Source organism: Ovis aries, chromosome 2 (assembly GCF_016772045.2).
Source record: "Ovis aries strain OAR_USU_Benz2616 breed Rambouillet chromosome 2, ARS-UI_Ramb_v3.0, whole genome shotgun sequence".
NCBI classification, from domain to species: Eukaryota; Metazoa; Chordata; class Mammalia; order Artiodactyla; family Bovidae; genus Ovis; species Ovis aries.
In genome coordinates, this window is record NC_056055.1 from 209,609,470 (window position 1) to 209,629,710 (window position 20,241).

Consider the following 20,241-nt stretch of genomic DNA (forward strand, 5'->3'; position numbering starts at 1 on the left):
GTGACATTCACGTCACCTTCACGTCTTGTCTCTGTGTACAATCTTGAGCATTCAGTAAAAGCTTCACAGAATGTCTTAAATGTAATGTATGAGCATGTGCATTAGTTTCGCGTTGCTGCTGGAGCAAATCACCACAGACTTAGCGACCTAAAACAGCACAAATTTAGTATCTTAGAGTCCTAGTAGTCAGAAGTTCAAAATGGATCTCACCGTGCTAACCAAGGTGTCGGCACGGCGGCATCCATTTCTGGAGGCTTTAGGAGAGACCGCACTCTCTTGCCTTTTCACGCTTCTAGAGGCTGCCACATTCCTTAGCTTGTGCTCCCTTCCATTTGCAAAGCCATCAACGGCAGGTCTTTCTCACAAAGCCAGTTCTCTTTTTTCTAACGTTTTTGCCTCTGCCTTGCCCACTTAAGGATTCCTGTGATTATATTTGGCTCACCAGATAATCCAGGATAATCTCCTTAAAGTCAACTGGTTAGCAACTTTAATTCTATCTACAAACTTAATTCCCCTTTCCATGTAACATGATATACTCATAGGTTCTGTGGATTAAGACATGATTATCTTTCAGAGGGCATTATTCTGTCTACCACAGTACATAAGACCAAAAAGGGAAAAAGAAAAAACAAGAATAGAGGAGGAAATGACAGTGAATTTTTAAAATGGAGTAGTAACATTTACAACAGTAATAAAATTACAAATATATAAGAATTAGTGGATTCATTAGACTATAAGCATCTGGAACAAAGCAAAAAAAAAAAAAAAAACTTTATTCAATACTGTTAGTTTATTCCAAGAGCACACGCACACACACATAACACAGAGTAATAGCTTGGTTAGCTGATGCCACAGCTGGGATAGTACTATTTATTAATTAGACAAATGAAATAAAAAATGAACGATATGTTTGCTAGTTATTATACTTTTGTAGAAAATTTCCTAAATGCCTTTCTTCCTGGAAAAGGATTTTTTTCTTACTGCTTCCATTCCAGCTCACCTCTAACATTTCTGGAAAAGTTCTAGGAGGATGGATAAAAGCCTTAACGTTTGCCTCCCAGCTTAATCCATCACAGCTCCAGGATGGATGGTGAGTGACTGTGCAAGTGTACTCTGGAGACAGAGCGCCGCTGGCCTGAATTAGAAGCAAAGGCTGGTCAACATCGCCCCCTTGTGCGGAGAGGCAGAGACATCACTCCCTCTGGCCACCCAATCGGTATGCTGCAGGAAATTTCTTGGCTGAAACTCCATGGAAAATGGCTGTTTGGAGAGTGAAATTCCCCAGAGCTTTTAGAATCAACTCTTTTCATCGTTTTAAGCCTACTTATTGGGAAATCTTTCTAAAATATATTACACATAAGAAATAATCATACTCAGTCAATACTGCGTGAAAGAATATAACGGCATAAAATAAATTATTCATTGCCTTGCCTTGTAAAGAGCACTCTGAATGCAATTTTAACTATCCTTTTTGGCTGTGAACCTCAGTCCATTTACTGTTCCACAGAGTAGATAAAACACCAATATTCTTTTGCATGTTTATGACTTTTTTCAAGGTTTTCTTCATCATCGCCGTTTGGGTTTTTTGCCTCCTCTGTTGCTTATCAGTGGTCACTTTTTTATTTTGAGTTTGTCAGTGTGGCTTCCTTAAAAGCTTTCTTTCCTTTTTTATTTGCTGTGGAAATAGTAATTATTTAGAATTATAAGTAAAAGGAGGTTAAATAGGCTCTCAATAAAACCCTCTCTTACAAGTAAAATGTGTGAAATTTGAGACAAAACTAGAGTGACGCTGCGCACAGCACTGCCTGTTGCATTGGATTTCAGGGCTGTTTGACATCTATTTGACTTCTTAGGAGTTATTTTTACCTCTTCCCTATTCCTTTTCTGAATAGGTTAGTGTGAAATAGTTGTGCTTTGGCAAGATGGAGTATTGTTATATTTTCCAGTGTGTCAAACCCATGAAATGGAATTTCCTGGGAATGAAAAAAAGAAAAGCCATATCCCTTTGAATGCTTATGGTAAACTGATACAAAACCAGGGATGCAACTTAAACATGAATTAATAGGAGAAAACGCTTTAAAAGGTGGTTCATCTGTATAGCAAAATACTATGAGATACGAGCTGTGTATACCACATGTGCATACACCGACTGGAAAATATGTTCATTGTCCTACTGTTTAGTTTCTACACTGATAGAAAAATGTTCCTGTCTTTGGTTCCCCAGGGGACAGTGCTGAGATATATTTCAGAAGGCCCCTTGGGAGGTGGCAGCGGACTGTAGCACTAGTCACCCAAGGCTTGTCCCACTCAGTAATGCATCCTGATATTAGCTGCCCCTCATTCCCAGCTTCACTCCTCCAGTCCTTACTCTGCTCCCTTCAATCATCACCACAAGTCATCGCACACAGCCTTTGTCTTGGGCTTTGGTTTTGAGAGAAGTCAGGTTTAAAAAAAAAAAAAAAAAGACATTGTCAAAGGAGAATATGATGAGCTGCTGCACCCACTTGCAACCGTGAGGGAAAGACTAAGAGAATGCAAGAAACTGACCCAGAACCATGGCACCAATCTGCTACAGAACCGTCTACCTCTACACATCTTGCTCCATGAAAAGAAGAATCCCCTATTAAGTTGCTGACAATTAGATTTTGTGTTGTTTGCAGCCAAAGTACTTCTTGGGAGTATCTCACTTGGAGCTGAAGGCGGAAGGATCAGCCCTCGTGTGGGAAGCCTGGGGGCGTTGGTAACCAGAGTTCCGGCTTGCGGAGAATGCTGGAAACAGAGACAGAGGGAATGAGTCCTGTGGTTTTCACTCTTCTGCCAGTGAATTCTTCTTTTTGCCTAAGATAGTTGATGTAGAGTTTCTGTCACTTGCAAACAAAAGTCCTGCGTCATTTAAGTCTGAGTTTATTCTTGTTCTACAAAAAAAAAAAAAAAAGTGTGCATATGTGTGTGAGCACATGTTCACTGAAGCATGGGGAAAACATGAATGGATGTACTGAATGGCTACCAGCAGTTGTTTCTGAGAACTGGAATAGAGGGGAGCAAGAAGGACATGGGCTTCCCAGGTGGTGGTAAAGAACCCGCCTGCCAATGCAGGAGACAAAAGATGCAGTTTCGATCCCTGGGTTGGGAAGATCCCCTGAAGGAGGGCATGGCAATCCACTCTAGTACTCTTTCCTGGAGAATCCAATGGACAGAGGAGCCTGGAGGGCTACAGTCCACAGGGTTACAAAGAGTCAGACACGACTGAAGCAACTTAGCGTACAAGAAAGTCTTATGTATAATTTTCACTTTATGAACTTTTAATGTTTAAACTTGTTATAACCAGCTTTATCATTTTTGTACTTTTAAAAGACTAAAAACCGCAGAAATCCTGGGATAATGTGTGTGTTGTTTGAGGCTGTTTAGTTTGAGACGTGTGGCAATTGAAAACTAATACACGAGTCATCACCAACCTGAGAACTACTGCTTACAAACCACCCAACAAACCTCAGGCAGACAACCGCAAATCCCAAGGCCCGAATAAAAGCAGAAATAAGCGCTGAGTAAGGAACTGATGCTGGGAACTTGTATCCAATCAGCCTGTGACCATGGCCCCCTACCCTCCCAAACATATAATTTCCATTACTTCTCCTAAAACCCAACCCAATACGCCCACAATCTAAGTTAAAAACAAACAAACATAAAAGTGTGCCTGCCATGCAAATGCAGCTCCAAAGCAAACTCATCCATTTACCCCTTCACTGCCGAGACAGAAAAACCTAGAGCAGCCGCAGCTTCCAGAGTCAATGTCAAGAACCTGAAGCACTAGAGAATATGGGCAGTGTGCTGGGTTAACCTAAGCCAGGTCCAGAGGGGATGGGGTCGTAGGAAAGGGATACACTAGCTCAGCCACACAAGCCAGCTGGTAGATGGACCAACGCAGCAAATAACAGGGACACGGGACGGCACTCTCAGGGTTGAGATGGTGCCGGCAACTGGAGCACTGACCGGGGAAAAAAGTCAGGACCAGCAGGACCCAGAGCAGCGGCAGGAGGACACCAGGAATGGAACAAAGGAGAGGACCAGTGAGATCCAGTGTGAGGCTGTGGGGCTGGGAGGCAGCAGCTGATGAGGGCCGAGACCCGGAACTCCAGGTGGGGATACTGAGGCAGAAATCCAGGGATATGAGGAGCAAGAGCTACATATGCATACTTACCGCATACTAAGTGCTTTAAACTCACAGATAATTCTTCCAAATATCTTGTGAAGGGGAACTTTTACCATCTCCATTTTTGAAAAGAAGAAATTAAGCTTGATAGAAGATACCGATTTGCTCAGTCACATGCTAGCATATTGGTCAGCTTGGGCTATTGTAATAGAATACCACAGATTGGGTGATGTAAAGAACAAAAATTTGTTTTCTCAGCCTTCTGCAGTTTCAAAGTCCAAGATCAAGGTGCTGGCAAGGTTGGTTTCTAGTGAAGTCTCTTTTCCTGGTTTGCAGATGGTTGCCTTCCTGCTGTGTCCTCATGTGGCCTTTAATTCAGTACACATGCAGAGAGAGAGAGCTCGCTGATTTATCCTCCTCTTCCTCTGAAGACACCAGTCCTGATGGGTTAGGGCCCCACCCTATGACTTCATTTAACCTTAATTACCTTCTTAGAGGCCCTTATCTCTAAATATAGTCACATCGGGCTTTGGGCTACAGCATATGAATCTGGAGGATGGGTGGGGGAGTAGGGAGGGAGTGGGGGAAAAGACACAAATCAGTGCAAAAGAGATAGTTAGTAGTTGATACAGACAGTATGACTTCAGAGCATAATACTCTTTTTGTATATTTATATATTATTGAGGTATAACTTAAAAGATTATAGTTCAATGAGTTTTGAATAAATGCATATACATTCAAATAACACACAGTCCTAGCAAAAACTAAACAATACATCTTAACCTTGAGACTCCCTCTACCAGATTATCTGATGACAGGAGGTGATGCTATTGGTAGATTTCACGGCAGCCCAGAGTCATCTCTGGCACTGAAGACACAAGGTCCATGAGCAGCAAGACTGGATTATGAACTTCCTTCTATACACACCCACATCCGCACGGGGCTCCCTGCCTGGCCAGTCCTCACCCTCTGCTGCTCTGGATTCCAGCAGACTGACCCTCCCGAGGTATTACTCCCCCTCCCTCTCTGTGTAAGGCAGTGCCTCTGGCATCTTCTCGGTGGCTCCAGCTCCTACCAAATAGTCCCACAGTGGTTTCCACCAGATGACCCTCGTGCCTGCTCTACTTTGGTAAAGAAGCACTTCCTCCCCGTTGAGTTCCAGTTCAGAAGAATCAGTGGCTTCCTGCTGTCGCTAGTCTCTGAGTTATCCTGCCATCCATTGCTTGGCCTCTCTGCTCTTCCATCTCCTACACCAACAGTTACCTGCATTATATTCCACAGATTCAGACACTCAGCATGGTTTCTCTTCTCCTGGTTATGCTTTTATAGTACACTGCTACAGCCCCTCAGAAACTGGGGCAGTTCTAGGCATTGGACAGCGCCCATGCACAGATGCTAGAAGATGGAGGACTCAGCAGAATTTCTCCAAGAGAATCCCAGAGATTATGTTTTTGTTCTTGACACGTTGACACCTTGCTGGTCTATCTTGTTAGCAAATCAGCACTTCCCTCCAATTCATTTGTTGCCTGTGGCACACCTGTTTTTCGGGTGGACCTGTGCAAGCTGTCAAAACCATCGATGCTTTTATCACATGGTTCTTTAGCTACTGTCATGACACTATGCAACTAATTGGATTTATCAAACTGCCACATATTTTCCCCAAAAAAGTGCATGTCTCTATGAAATGCTTGTGGAGAAAATAGTGACTTTGGAGTGCAAACTCGGATACTCCAATACTGAGAAGCCTTCAATGGCCTGTGGGTATCCCCTTGGATCCTGCCAACCAGCTGGGGTGGGGTGGGGGAGAAGCCTTTGCAGGGGCTTAAAAGAGGCACAATGCCTGGTCAGCTCTAGCTCCAGCTTACGTCAAGCTCTAGCTAACTGTAAAATCCATATTGAGTAGATTCCCAGGACTACCGCAGAAGGAACCCCATCTCTAGTTTGGCTGCAAAACTAAGCCTTGGCTTCCAAGAGAGGGAACACCAGGAGGCAGACAGCACCCACTGGCTCACTGCCCTGTATCTGGGGACTTCTCCAGAGATGCGATACTTCTGAGTCGAATCTCCTTTCCTCAGCGCCCACCTCCCAAGCGACAGGCTGTTGGCCGGTCCTGATTGCAGGAGAAGTCCTGCTGCCGGGCTGGGGAAGGAAATCCGACAGCTCCCACTTCTCCTTCGCTCTCTACATGACAGATCACTTCAGCTGGAAGAAGTATCGCAAAAGGACCTGGAAGCTAGTGGGAGAAATGTGACCCCAAAAAAGAAAGAATCCTTTAGTCACAGAGCTTTTTATCCTAACCACAGAACAGGCTCTTGCCTTCTGTAGGAATAATAAAATCCCAGGCCCCCACTATACTAGCTCCTCTAACAAAAAGCAGCTCCCTAAACTGTAACTCCTCAGGGCTTCTGGGTTGGATTTAGTTTTCACTGGGTAAAGGAATGCATTAAAAGGAAAGACTGAGTACTCTTATGAAAATCAAAGGGGTAAATAAGCTTGCTGTTCAAACAAGGAAAACACAGGCTGCACCAGCTCTGCCCTGTGGTGGATTCTGCACCTGGTGAACAGACAGCACTGTGTCTGCCCCAGCTGGGCTTTCCCCACAGGGGACCGGCAGCTTCAGAGGTCCAGCAGACTGCCAGGGACGTCTCTCCCACCTGGGAAAATACAGTGAAAAGGAAGGGCTGAAAGAGAGAACTTCATTCCAAAGGAAAAGCACAACAGCTAAAAGTTATTATAAGAGAAAGATCTCAAAGCAGGTGGCAGGAGCTATTTTAAGGGTAAAGAAATATTCTTGGTGGAGAAGTGTTTGGGGAAAAAACACAAATAGTGCATGAATATCATACTGGAGGAAGAAAATGTTCTCTCCAAACTAAAGAGCGGGTATGGAGTCAATTGTCTTCACATCACATAAGCCCAGTACATGCCACCTCAGCCTTTCCTCATCTCACCTGACTCCTGTCTTTGGCAACCCTTTCCTCCAAAGGCAGCCAGACTCAGAATTCTCTGAGAAGAGTGTTCCTCTAAATTATTCATAGGACAGTTCTACCAACTTCCTATCCTCCCCTTCCCAGAAGTATCTGCTATGCAATAATCCAGTGAAAATGAACAATGCTTGGAACAAATAATGAATCATTCCTTGTAAAATTTCAGGAACTTGTAGACATTTCATGCAGGGAGGAATGTCTCTTCAGTTCAGTTCAGTTCAGTTCAGTCGCTCAGTTGTGTCTGATTCTTTGTGACCCCATGAATCACAGCACGCCAGTCCTTCCTGTCCATCACCAACTCCCAGAGTTTACCCAAACTCATGTCCGTCGAGTCAGTGATAACATCCAGCTATCTCATCCTCTGTCGGCCCCTTCTCCTCCTGCCCTCAATCACTCCCAGCATCAGGGTCTTTTCCAATGAGTCAACTCTTTACATGAGATGGCCAAAGTATTAGAGTTTCAGCCTCAGCATCAGTCCTGCCAATGAACACCAGGACTGATCGCCTTTAGGATGGACTGGTTAGATCTCCTTGCAGTCCAAGGGACTCGCAAGAGTCTTCTCCAGCACCTACCCACATCCTAAATGGTACCACATATAAATATGCTATAAACTTGACCTTTTATAGGGTATGAGGTCCTGTTTTATGGGAGTGAGAACATTATTTTTTAAATACTGACTTTCAAAAGTTGAGATCACTACTTTCAATTAAAATCTAAAGCAGACCAGAAAAAGATTTATGGTGTTATTTTCAACTTGTCTTCTCTTCCTCATATGTGAGCAACTTTGTTATTAGTAAAGATAAGGGAAACTGTCTTCAATAAGCAAAAAAAAAAAAAAAAAAAAAAAATTTCTAAAATCCTATTTAATCTTGTATTTCTTTTTTTTTTTTTTTTTTCATTTTCAAAACTGGCTTTAAATACTCATCAGAGTGCCATGCAGAGCGATTGGGGTGAGAGCATGTTACATATATGAGTGGAGGTTGGAGTGCCCTGAGAGAAGAGGGACCCATCCATCAGGGCAGCTGGGGTTCCCCCCCGCCAACCTGGGATAAGGGAACAGATAGAGGCCCTCTCTGGAGTGTCCCATGGGCCAACTGGGAGCCAGCCCTCCCTTCAAGGTTGATCACCCAGGAGGGGACCGAGAAGGAGCTCTCACAGTGGCGGTGATAGGCAGTCACTTCCTCAGTGGTACTGCTGATAGCTGGGGTAGCCTGGGCCCGGGATACCCTCCTTAGAGGGCAGCTGGCCAGGGTTCTCCAGGAAAGGGGGTGCATTGCGGAACTGCTGCATGGTATAGCAAGTGAGAAGGATGCCAATACCCTCGATAAGGGCCAATAGGATGCCCCCCATCATTGCCGAGCCCACCGTGGCCAATGGGCCACTGCGGGCAGCCAGCACAGCCCTGGTCTATGCTCCACTGGTGATGGAAGTTCCAGGGATCTTCCTTGCTCCGAAGCCGCACCAGACCACAGTTGATGGTGGAAAACAGCGCCCCCCCCCCAATCCCCACCCCACAGTGAAAGCTCCATAGCAATCATCCACAATTCGCCAGGGGCAAGGCTCCCGAGCACACTCCTCCAAGGCGCCGGAGTCCGCTGTGCAGTATGGCTACACCCCGGCCAGGCCACACCCCGCACTGTATTTCTTTTCCACCAGTGCACGTTTGGAAGTGTTTTATCCATGTGACACTCTAGTCCTGGTAGGGATAAAACATGATTGACAAGTCTATGTCCATATTTACAACTGTTAGGGATTCCTACTATAATACTGTCATTCTCAGTTCTCACTACAGTAGACTATTGCCAGGGACAGACACAATAATCCCCTCAATTGCATGCTTTTTCCATATGACTCTGCTACTCAGTCATGTCCACCTCTTTGGAACCCCATGGACTGTAGCCCACCAGGCTCCTCTGTCCACGGAATTCTCCAGGCAAGAATACTTCCATCAGTCAGTGGAGTCCATTTCCTCTCCCCTTGAACCTGGGTTGGCTTTGTGACTTTCTTGACTCACAGAACTGGGCAGGTGTGATTTCCAGGCACCCTTGTGGAGCCTCAAGCCTCCATGTAAGGAAGCCCAGGCTGTCCTGTTAGACAAGTGTCTTAGCGGAAGGAGCCCCAAGGTGCCCAGCTGACAGCCATACCCAGACATGTGAGTGGGACCATGCTGCACCCTCCAGCCCGAGCCATGACCAGCCCACACATGTAGAGCAAATGCATATCTTTTCCACTGAGTCCGCTCAGATTGCAGGTCTACATAAGCAAATTACTGCTTTATGCCACTGTGTTTTGGGGTACTTTGTAACCTAGCAGTAGATAACCAATCTACTGACCTTACACAAAATTACTAAACTGTGTACAGCTACCCAGATTTGGTACATCAAAGATGAAATACTTAACCTCAGAAAGCATCATCTGTCTAAATACAAAAATGTAAATGATCGAAGTTCAAATTATGCTCCAACTCAGAGACCACTTTCCCCAGACCCCTGCTCGCCTTCTTCTGTGGCAGTGGCCCTCAAAGTGTGGTCCTGGAACAGCAGTATCAACACATGAGAACTTGTTAGCAATGCAGATTCTTGGCCTTCTACTGAGAGAGAAACTCTGAGGATGGGGCCCAGAAACCTGTATCTCAACAAGCCTTGTAGGTGAGTCTGATGCATGCTGAAGTGTGAGAACCGCTGTTCTACAGCAATAACACTTCTAATGTTTAACTGGTATACCTGGCCACGTGGATGAAAACTAGGTTAGGTGGCTAGGTAAGGCCACGGCTACATTTCGACAAACAAAAAGCAAGCAGAAATGGGGGAAGGGGTGTTCTCTTCTCTGTCTCTGTCACCTTCATGCTGGCTGGGATTCAGATATGATGGGTGGAGCCCTGGAAGCTGTCTTTGATCATGAGATGACCGTGGGAAAGGAATCCATGCACAGCAGAGCAACAAGATAGAAGGAGCCCAGGCCCCTGGTATTATGGAGATGCCACACTCCCTGACTTCCTGAACATGAGGAATTCCTATCTTCAGTTCTGTGTTTAAAGTTTTCTGCCCCTCACAATTAAATCCTAACTAAGATATAATGCTAAGTAGTACCCCTTCCCCTCACCAGCTGAAACATTCTTCAAGAATATTTTATTTTCTTCACTTGTCACAAGCCATTCTTTAGGTTGTTTTCTATTTTCATTTGCCTATTAACCATCTCCCTATTTGACTGAAAGCTCATGGGGGCAGTTTTGTTCATCATTGAATCCCCAGCATCCAATACATTTTACCCTCCAAACAAGGACTTGGAGAATATTTACTGAATCAAATGGACAGATGAAAAGACAGATGTAAGAAAGCCACATTTTTTCCTGAGATCTTTAAGCACTGATAAAATGATCAAGCCTTAAATAAATCTTTTTACATCCGGTAAAACTATCTCCCTACAACATCTTATCTGTTCCACAATGTAATCTAAATACGAAGCAATAATAGTAACTAACACTTTTATACATCTTGTGTGAAAGTCACTCCGTCGTGTCTGGCTCTTTCCAACCCCATGAACTGTAGCCCCCGAGGCTCCTCTGTCCATGGAATTCTCTAGGTCAGAATACTGGAGTGGGTAGCCGTTCTCTTCTCCAAGGGATCTTCCCAACCCAGGGATTGAACCCAGGCCTACCACATTGCAGGCAGATTCTTTCCCATCTGAGCCATCAGGGAAACCCAAGAATATTGGAGTGGGTAGCCTATGCCTTCTCCAGCAGATCTTCCTGACTCAGGAATCAAACGGGGGTCTCCTGCATTACACCAAAACAAGTTCCAAAAGAGACACATACTATAATATATCTTACCAGTATACCTCAAACCTGTCAAAAATCATCAAAAACAGGGAAGTCTGAGAAAGTATCACAGGGAACTTAAGGAGACACGACTAGAAAATGTAACCTAGTATTCTGGATGGAATTATGGGAACAGAAAAGGGCATTAGGTAGAGACGAAGGAAATCCTAATAAACTAAAGACTTTAGCTAATAATAATATGTCACTATTGGTTTAGTATTTGTAACAAATGTACCACACTAATACAAGATGTTAACAGTAGGGAAACTGGGCATGGGATGGGGTGAGGGGAGGGCTGTAAGTACGTATTCTCTGTACTATCTGCTCACTTCCTTAAATCTAAAACTGTTCTAAAAAACTGAAGTCTATTTTTTTTAAAAGACATATATTAATTCTCATGAAAACTGAGATGGGAACCATGATGAGCCCTATGTTACAGATAAAAGAGTACCTTAAGTTTGGTTTCCCCAAGTCTTTGAGACTTAGAATATACGTCTCTTCTGCACCAAAATGTATTTGATTCATTTAGATAATGTGTATTGATTACTGTCTGCCAGTCAGAGACTGAGCTTCGGTGATTCTATGAAGAGAGGCACAATTAGGAAGGCAGAAAGAGTTCTGTATCTGCCTACTGAAACTAAAGGGCACAAGCAAACATCTTATTAATAAAATGTGCACAATTCTAAAATGTATTTTACATGGTGACAGCACATATACTCCTTCAATAGCTAGAAACAACTGAGCTTGACAGCTAATTATCAAGAATAATTATTTAAATATGAAGCCACAGATGGCATACATTTTTAAGAACACATAAGCCATATATCAGAAGTTATAAGGCTTTTTAAGAATGAATTTGTATCTTATCCCAGATACTAAAATAACTAAGGCTCTATCTTTGAGGACAATCCCTGGTCTATACTGAAAGAACACCTCAAAGGAGAAAACTTCCTATGTCATTCGCATTCCTTTCTGAAGATACTCAGTGTAAACTTCCTTGACTATTATTTTGACTGGTAGAACCAATCATTACTGATTACTCCACTGATCAAAACAAAGATTTGCCACCTTGGCTGATCAAGCTGAAATTCCTGGCCCATGCCAGTCTGACCATGAAATGTCATACATGCTCACTACATCGTGGCACACCAAGACAAAAATAAGCTTTTTTTTTTTTTTTTTTTTGCAAAGTGTATTACCTCTGGGGCTTCTTGACTTTCATACCTGGAACTGTAATCAACAGGTGGACTCCAATCTAAATATCCACCTAAAACAATACCCAAGGGAGCACTCTGTACCTGTAACTTCACTGCTTCTTGTGATTCCTTTAGCTGCCTCACTGTATTCAGCCTTAAAAGTTCAGCTGAGGCATTAGATCCTTCACAAAGTTTTAGCCTGCTCAGTGTGGGCCATGGCACCTTGCACAGACCTCAGTCATAGTACTTACCACAATTCAGTACATTTTAACAAGTAACGAATAAGCGCAGATGAGGTGCCATTCTGGGCATCTGGGAAACATCAGTGAACAAATCAAAGATGCCTACTCTTGCAAGGAAAAATACACAATAAATAAACTATAATAAGTAAACTTTATAGCATGTTATAATGATAAGTGCTATGGAAAAATAAAGGGCTTCCCTGGTGGCTCAGTGGTAAAGGAATCTGTCTGCCCATGCAGGAGATGTGGGTTCAATCCCTGGTCTAGGAAGATCCCCTGGAGAAGAAAATGGCAACCCACTCTAGTATTTTTGCCTGGGAAATCCCATGGACAGAGGAGCCTGGTGGCCTGTAGTCCATGGAATTGCAAAAGAGTTGGACACGACTTAGCAACTGACCAACAGAAACATATGGAAAAAGAAAACATGGAAGGGGTTAAGAGGGCTGGGATGGACTAGGGTATAGAAGAAGGTTCAAAGTTATAGTACTTGAACCATATATAAGAGTACTCATGTTCTCTTCTGTGAGAATAGGATTGAAGCAAAGACTCGAAGGAGGTGAGGGAATTAACTCACTTCCTTCGTCTTTGCAGATCCCAGAAAAAGAGGCTTCCAGATAGTGGAAAGAACAAGAGCAAAGACCCTCACACAGGAATATGCTTGGTGAGTTTGAGAAGAAGCTTGGAGGCCAGTGAGTCTGGAGCAAAATGCCTCAGAAGGGAATAGGAGGGGAAGAGAGAGGCAAAGCAGGGAGTATCAGTGATGGCAGCTTGTGGGCCATTACAAACACTGTGGCTTTTACTCTGTGTGAAATGGGGAACTGTTGATGGGCTTTGAGTAGTGGAGAGACATGATCTTATTTTTGCAAGATTCACTCAGGTCATTATGTAGAGAATAAAATTTTAGCCAGGCCAAGACAGAAGCAGAAAAACCTGTTAGGAGGTAATTATGAGAGAGGAGGATGCCTCAGGCAAGAGAAGTAGCATAAGGTGGGGCAGATGAGAGCCAGATTTTGGATTTAGCATCATGGGGGAAGGATGTGGGGTGTAATCCTTGTGTTAGTAGCTCAGTCATGTCTGACTCTTTGATACTCCACAAACTGTAGCCTGCCAGGCTCCTCTGTCCATGGAATTCTCCAGTCAAGAATACTGGATTGGGTTGCCATTTCCTCCTCCAGGGGGTCTTCCCAACCCATGGATTGAACCTGGGTCTCCTGCCCTGCAGGCATTCTTTACCATCTGACCGCCAGCAAAGCCCAGATAACAAACAGGGGAGAGCCAAAGACGTCTCCAGGGATTCTGTCCTGAGCAACTTCTATGATGGAGGTATCATGAACCAGTGTGGGAAGACCATGGAAGAGGCAGATTAGGATGTGAAGAGCAGGAATTCATGAAAGAACATGAATTTGGTTGTTGTCTGAAAATGTTCTGTTGACACTTTCTGGTAAGACGGAATAAATACAAGGAGAGTGGGTGTCAGCAGTCTGAAAGAAAATCTAGGATTCAGCAGAGCAGCACATTTTAGAAGTGCTCCATTTCAAATTCCCAACATTTGATATCAGAAACAACATTGTGAGGAAAAACACAGAAATCAATGTCTTTGAATCTAAAAGTGATTGTGAAGAATTAGACTCTGAACATGAAAATAATCTAAAAACACCTCAAATGATTTATCTACATTTACCTCTTTATACATGACTGAGAATAAAATATGATTTTAAAAATCTACTAGATAGGATTAAATTTTCAAAAAATAGAAAATAACTTCCGTGGTAAGAAATCACCATGTAATAGTTTAATGGGGAATGCCTTTCTTAGTGACACAAAAAAAAATCTTTAAATTGGATACAAGGAAATAATGATGATTAAAAATAACTAATACTTACTAGCCACAATGAGCCAGGAACAGTGCTAAGTGCTATACATGGAATTTTTTCTTTTTTACTCTCACAACAATCCTATGAAGTAGTAACCAATTTCCCTCCTTTTAAGAGAATGCCCAAAATAGTGAAGAAAACTTATGTGTCTTTTGTATGTCCCATACAATCTTTGTGCTTTGCTACTTTTTCCCCTTTGGAAAAAAATCATCAGCCTCCTATTTAATAATTTCTCACCTTTAAGAATTTTAAGAAGGAAATCTTTAGCATGGGTCTTAGATGCCTGCTACACTTATTATTCCCAAGTCCAGCTGCTCTCTCTGCTACACATAGACTTCTAATTCCAGTCTTTTGTGTGGGTTTGGGGTTTTGTTTGGTTCCCTTTTCAAGTCAAAAAACAGGCATGGGAGACTTCCCAGTGGCTGGGACTCCGTGATCCCAATGCAGGGAGTTCCAGTTTGATCCCGGGTTGGGGAAAGTGAAAGTCACTCAGTCATGTCCAACTCTTGTGACCCCGTGGACATACAGTCCATGGAATTCTCTGGGCCAGAATACTTGAGCAGGTAGCCTTTCCCTCCTCCAGGGGATCTTCACAACCCAGGGATCAAATCCAGGTCTCCCACATTGTGGGTAGATTCTTTACCAGGTGAGCCACAAGGGAAGCCCAAGAATACTGGAGTGGGTAGCCTATCCCTTCTTCAGCGGATCTTCCCAACCCAGGAATTGAAATGGGGTCTCCTGCATTACAGGCGGATTCTTTAGGAACTGAGCTATCAGGGAACTGGATCTCAAGTGCTACAACAGAAGATCCCATGTGCCACAACTGGGACCTAACACAGCCAAAGAAATAAATATTTTTTCAGAAACAACAAGCACACAAGGAGGTGCAGGGCTAAAGGGATGAGTAACACTTTGCCCCTGCCCTGAGGCACTCATAGTCTAACTGGTGAAACAGCACACGAATGGGTAATCCACTCCCTCTCACATGCCGGGCGCTCTGCGTCTGTGTGCAGCAAGCTCTGACAATGCAGGGACAACTTAGGGCAGGCCCTAATGGAAAGAACAAGTGGGTGCTTTCTCAGCTCCTTCAGCTTCATGCTGGATTACGGGCCATTCCCGTAAACATTCCTGGGCTGCAGTGAGCCACTCAAGGGGTGTTTTGATAACTCTTTCATACTTTGTATCACATAGGCCACAAGAGTATACACTGTTTGTTTAATCTCGGACTAAAGACGACAGACTAGGTTCTATGTAAGTCCTGAAAATGATTCAGTTCCACCTTCCCAGGAAAGAAAAAAAAAACACAACTCTGACACACAATTACAAAAGCATGGTACTGGCTGGGCTCAAAAACCAGTTACAAAAGCTATTTAGCAATGCACTGTAGAATAAATGTTCGTTGACATTTACAGAGTATTAGTCAATAATATATTAATAACATTTACAGATTCATTACATGAATCTACACAGGGTACTTGTACTGGGGTTAGGGGGTGGGGGAAAAAAAGGACATAGATCATCTTGGAAAAGGATCAGTCTAGTTAGGGAGCCTCTGTGAACCTAGAATAAAAACCAGAGTTATAAACATGCCAAATTCTAGTAAATTCAATCCCATTTTACTAATGTTTATAACCCTCATTCATAGTTTGAGACTATGTGCACTAAGGGATGTCTTTTATTAACAGCATCTCAGAACTGTGACAATATCTGCTCAAACGAATAGATTAGGATGAAATGAAGTGTGTTTTGTTTTTTTTTTTTTTCCTGATCTGCAACTACAAGACCCTAATGGTATAAAATCTGCTTGTACAGGGGAGGGATGAGCAAGAATGTGCTCTAAGTTCAGCTGGCAAGAAGATATTTCCTAGAAGAAGCAACACTGTTGCTAATGCAATTTACAGAAACCTATACCAAATCACTGTCATTGTTGACAGGTCCCTTAGGAGGGGAAAAAGAAGTGTGTCAAATACTAAAATATAAGATTTTAGCTGACTGGACTAGATTCCTTGCTAAAAGCTGTTTACACAGAAGCAACATTGGCAATCATGGCACTGAAAATTTTTAAGGGTTCTTATTCTCATCTGCAGCCTTGGGATGTGTACAGACGAAAAGATTTATTCTCTCCTTCCCCATCATCCTTACAAACTCAAGTAACTTCATCTAAATTTCTTGTAGAGGGAAGGGGTAAAAGCCTAGATGGAAAAAAAAAAAAAAAAGCCTAGATGGGAGGAACTTTTGAAAATAGTGTCTCTTCCCCACTCCATCTTTGGATGTTACTGATGGAAATGGTCTATGTGTAAAAAAGACAAAACCTGAGAACCACTCATCTGAAATATCTGAAATATCTGAACACACAGCCAGAAGATACAGATAGTTTCAGGAGATACAGTAACTGCTACCATTAAGCTCACCTCCAGTAGCAGTCCACTTTATAGAGATGGGATGCCTCCTAGGGTGTGGTTTGAACCGCTGTATCCTGTACCTAAGTTTAGGTAATAACAGCTCCTGTGAGGGCGTGAGTCAGCTGTGTTGTTTTCCAGTGTCACCAAGACTACAAACATGACTAAACCGCAACTGACACAGAGATCAGTAAAGTTTTATCAGGATGCATGTGAACATCAGCATAAAGACTGATGCAATTAACGACCACTTCACCCTTTTTACTCATATATTGAAAGAAATGTTAACTCTTCTGGAGAAGAAATGTGCTCCAATACTTCTGAAGTACATCCTATGATAAATTATATTTCACTTCAGCACAGTAAAGCATCAGTTTTTAAGCCCCAAAAGACATTTTGTGTGGATACTTCGCTTTCTTTGAATAAGCATTAAGGAGCAAAGGCATTAAACCTAAAGGGAAAGGAGTTAAGAATCCAGTAAGACAGTTACAAAGGTAAAGGAAATCTATCTTTTTGGACTGAAGTTGAAGCTGAAACTCCAATACTTTGGCCACCTGATGTGAAGAGCTGACTCATCTGAAAAGACCCTGATGCTGGGAAAGATTGAATGCGGGAGGAGAAGGGGACGACAGAGGATGAGATGGCTGGATGGCATCACCGACTCGATGGACGTGAGGTTGAGGGGACTCCGGGTGATGGACATGGAGGCCTGGAGTGCTGCGGTCCATGGGGTCGCAAAGAGTCGGACACGACTGAGCAACGGAACTGAACTGAAGTGAGTGCCGTAGATATTTGCCTGCTATAACTAGTGAGAGTAGTGTAGCCAAAAATGCAGTATGTGGACAGGACTGCAAAAAAGAAAGCTGTTACCCTTAGAAAGTCAAATGTTTCCACCTTCTCAGGGTTACTAATGCTGTTTTCCCACAGCTTCTTGGAAAAATATTGCTGTTTTCTCTGGGCTCTTTCCAGGTGCTTTATTGAGAGAGTAAAATGGAGGACGAGGAAAATACCGTAAACAACTTCACTGTGGAAGGATGGGAAATGCTGACCTCAATCTGCTTCTGTTCTTTCTATATAAAATTCTCATATGCGTAACTGTGGAGGAAGAATGATGATCACAAAATACGGCATTGGTCATTTGCTGACTGTTCTAGCACAATAATTCTCAAATATATTCATCCTTTACAGTCTAAATCAGAGCTTCTAAAACATTCCAGGGTAAAGGACCAAATTTTAAAAATTCCAGTCTACTGCAAGCTTTTATAAATTACGGTAGAAATGAGTTACTAGAAAAGTAAATTTTTAAAAATATACAAAATATAAGCCCCCAAATTTTGTATTAGTGATTTCAACAGGCATAAAATACTCTGTCAAATTGCTATTAAAGTTTATAAAACTTATTCTCAGCTTCTGTACTTACCTTGTGGTAGATGGATAACAAACTATTCTGAGCTACAGTTTGAAAAGAATTGTCTTAACCACACACCTACCACGAACATGGGACATATATACATCACAGAAGCACATACAAGCACATCAAAGTAAAGATAAATTTCTATCCATTTTAACAATAGTTTAAATATATATAAAATAACTATTTTACCTATTTCTTTAAAATTTACTTTATACCAAAAAAGTTGATGAGAAAGCAGCAGTCTCCTACCCTACCTCCCCTCTTCAGTGCCTACCAAAAGCGGCAGCTGTCTAACAATCAGGGGAGCTGTCATTGCCAGCCTCCTCTCCCCAAGCCTGACTTTCCTCCTGGGGCTCTCTTCTTCTCACAGCTGCTGACCTGGGTATTCCCTCTGCCTCTCTTCCATGCAAGAGTACCCTTTGAGAAAGAGTATAATACTGTTCAAAATATTTGCTGCTCCTGTCTTGGGGGTGATTATACTCACCCCATTGATGTCAGGCTTGGTTATGAGTTGTGATGTCCCATCCGATGGGAGGATTTTCCATCTCTGCCTTGTTAAACTCAGAAGTGACCGTGTGACTTGCTTTGGCCAATGGCATGTGACATTCCAAGGTGGAAACTTAAGAGAGAGTTCTATCATCTCTTTTCCCTCTGCCACGAGTCTGGCAATTTCACAGATAAAGAATGCTCCCCCAGCCTGAGTCCAGTTATGATGATGAAAAGGAGCAGAACTACACAGTGGGCACACTGGGTGAAAAGAAATAAACCTACACTGCAAACCGCTGAGAGTTCGGTATTGTTTGTGACTGCATCGGAGCCTGAGTTGATGAATATATCTGTATTTCCTAGATCTCCTTTGTTTGTTTTATGCTCTAATTTTGGCAAATTATCTTCTAGTAGCTTCCTGAGAAAGAACTGGCAACCCACTCCACTACTCTTGCCTGGAAAATTCCATGGATGGAGGAGCCTGGTAGGCTACAGTCCATGGGGTTGCAAAGAGTCAGACACAACTGGGCGACTTCACTTTCTTTCTATAGTTCCTTTTGGAGAAGGAAATGGCAAACCCACTCCAGTGTTCTTGCCTAGAGAGTCCCATGGACAGAGGGGCCTGGTGGGCTGCAGTCTATGGGGTTGCAAAGAGTCAGACACGACTAAGCAACCAACACACACACAGATTCCTGAGAAAGTATCTATAACGGGCAAAGATCTAGTATGCCTGAAAATAACAGAATACTGAATTTGAAATAATTTTTCTCTCAGAATCAGAGGGCATTGAGACATTGTCTTCTCGTTTCCAATGATGCTGTTGAGAAGACCACTATCGTTTTATTTCCAGTCCTTTGTGTGTATCTTCACCCACTCCCAGAGGCTTTTAATGGCTGTTCTAAAATTTCGTGGTCATGTGTTTTGTTACCGGCCTTTTTCAAGAGATCTGAGTATCTCTTTTAATCTTAAAGCTCATGTTTTTCAAATCTAGGACAGGATCTTCAATATTTCTCTTAAAATCATCTTTTTTAAAAAAATAAAAATTTTAGTTTCATCAAAGTTAAATATGCTCAAAGTTTGCAGAGTCAACAACCTTCTCACTGAATATTTACTGTTCTCCAGGGATACCCACTCTGATTTTTTTTTTTTAGCTAGTTCTTTGGTATTGATCTCCATATCTCTACACATATATTTAATGATGGTAACATGATATTTCTGTTTTAGGCATCATTTATTTTCATTATGGAAATGAGGATTTATTCTCCTCCTTCTCTGCACACCCACAACATACATGCTCCTTTCACTATATATCATAACTTTAATTAGATTAATCATGAGTTATTTACATTATTGGGACCTTGTATTCCAGTTAGATTTGAGTCATGTAATAACTATGATTACTTTTCCTCTCCTACCAAACTTTTTGTTTTCCCTGGAGTTAATAATTGTATTGTTCTTTTCATTTACTTAGTTTCCTAGGCATATATTGGCAATTCAAAACTCTCTACTACTCATTTAAATTTCATCTCAGTACATTTTTGCATGTCAGACTTTCTGGTTTGTTGGTTAGTTGGTTGGATAGTTTGTTGGTTTCTCTCTTTCATGCTGGACAATTCCCTTAAGTTCACTGGAGTACTCCAGAATAGAGGTCCTTTCTCCTCATTTCTCAAGAAAGAAGG

At 42.6% G+C, this 20,241-nt stretch overlaps 1 pseudogene; it reads right to left on the reverse strand.

Annotated features, from left to right (window-relative positions):
- Positions 1-742: 742 nt before the first annotated feature.
- LOC105610401 (mitochondrial import inner membrane translocase subunit Tim17-B-like) lies at positions 743-9,979 on the reverse strand (annotated as a pseudogene).
- Between the last annotated feature and the right edge of the window lie 10,262 nt (positions 9,980-20,241).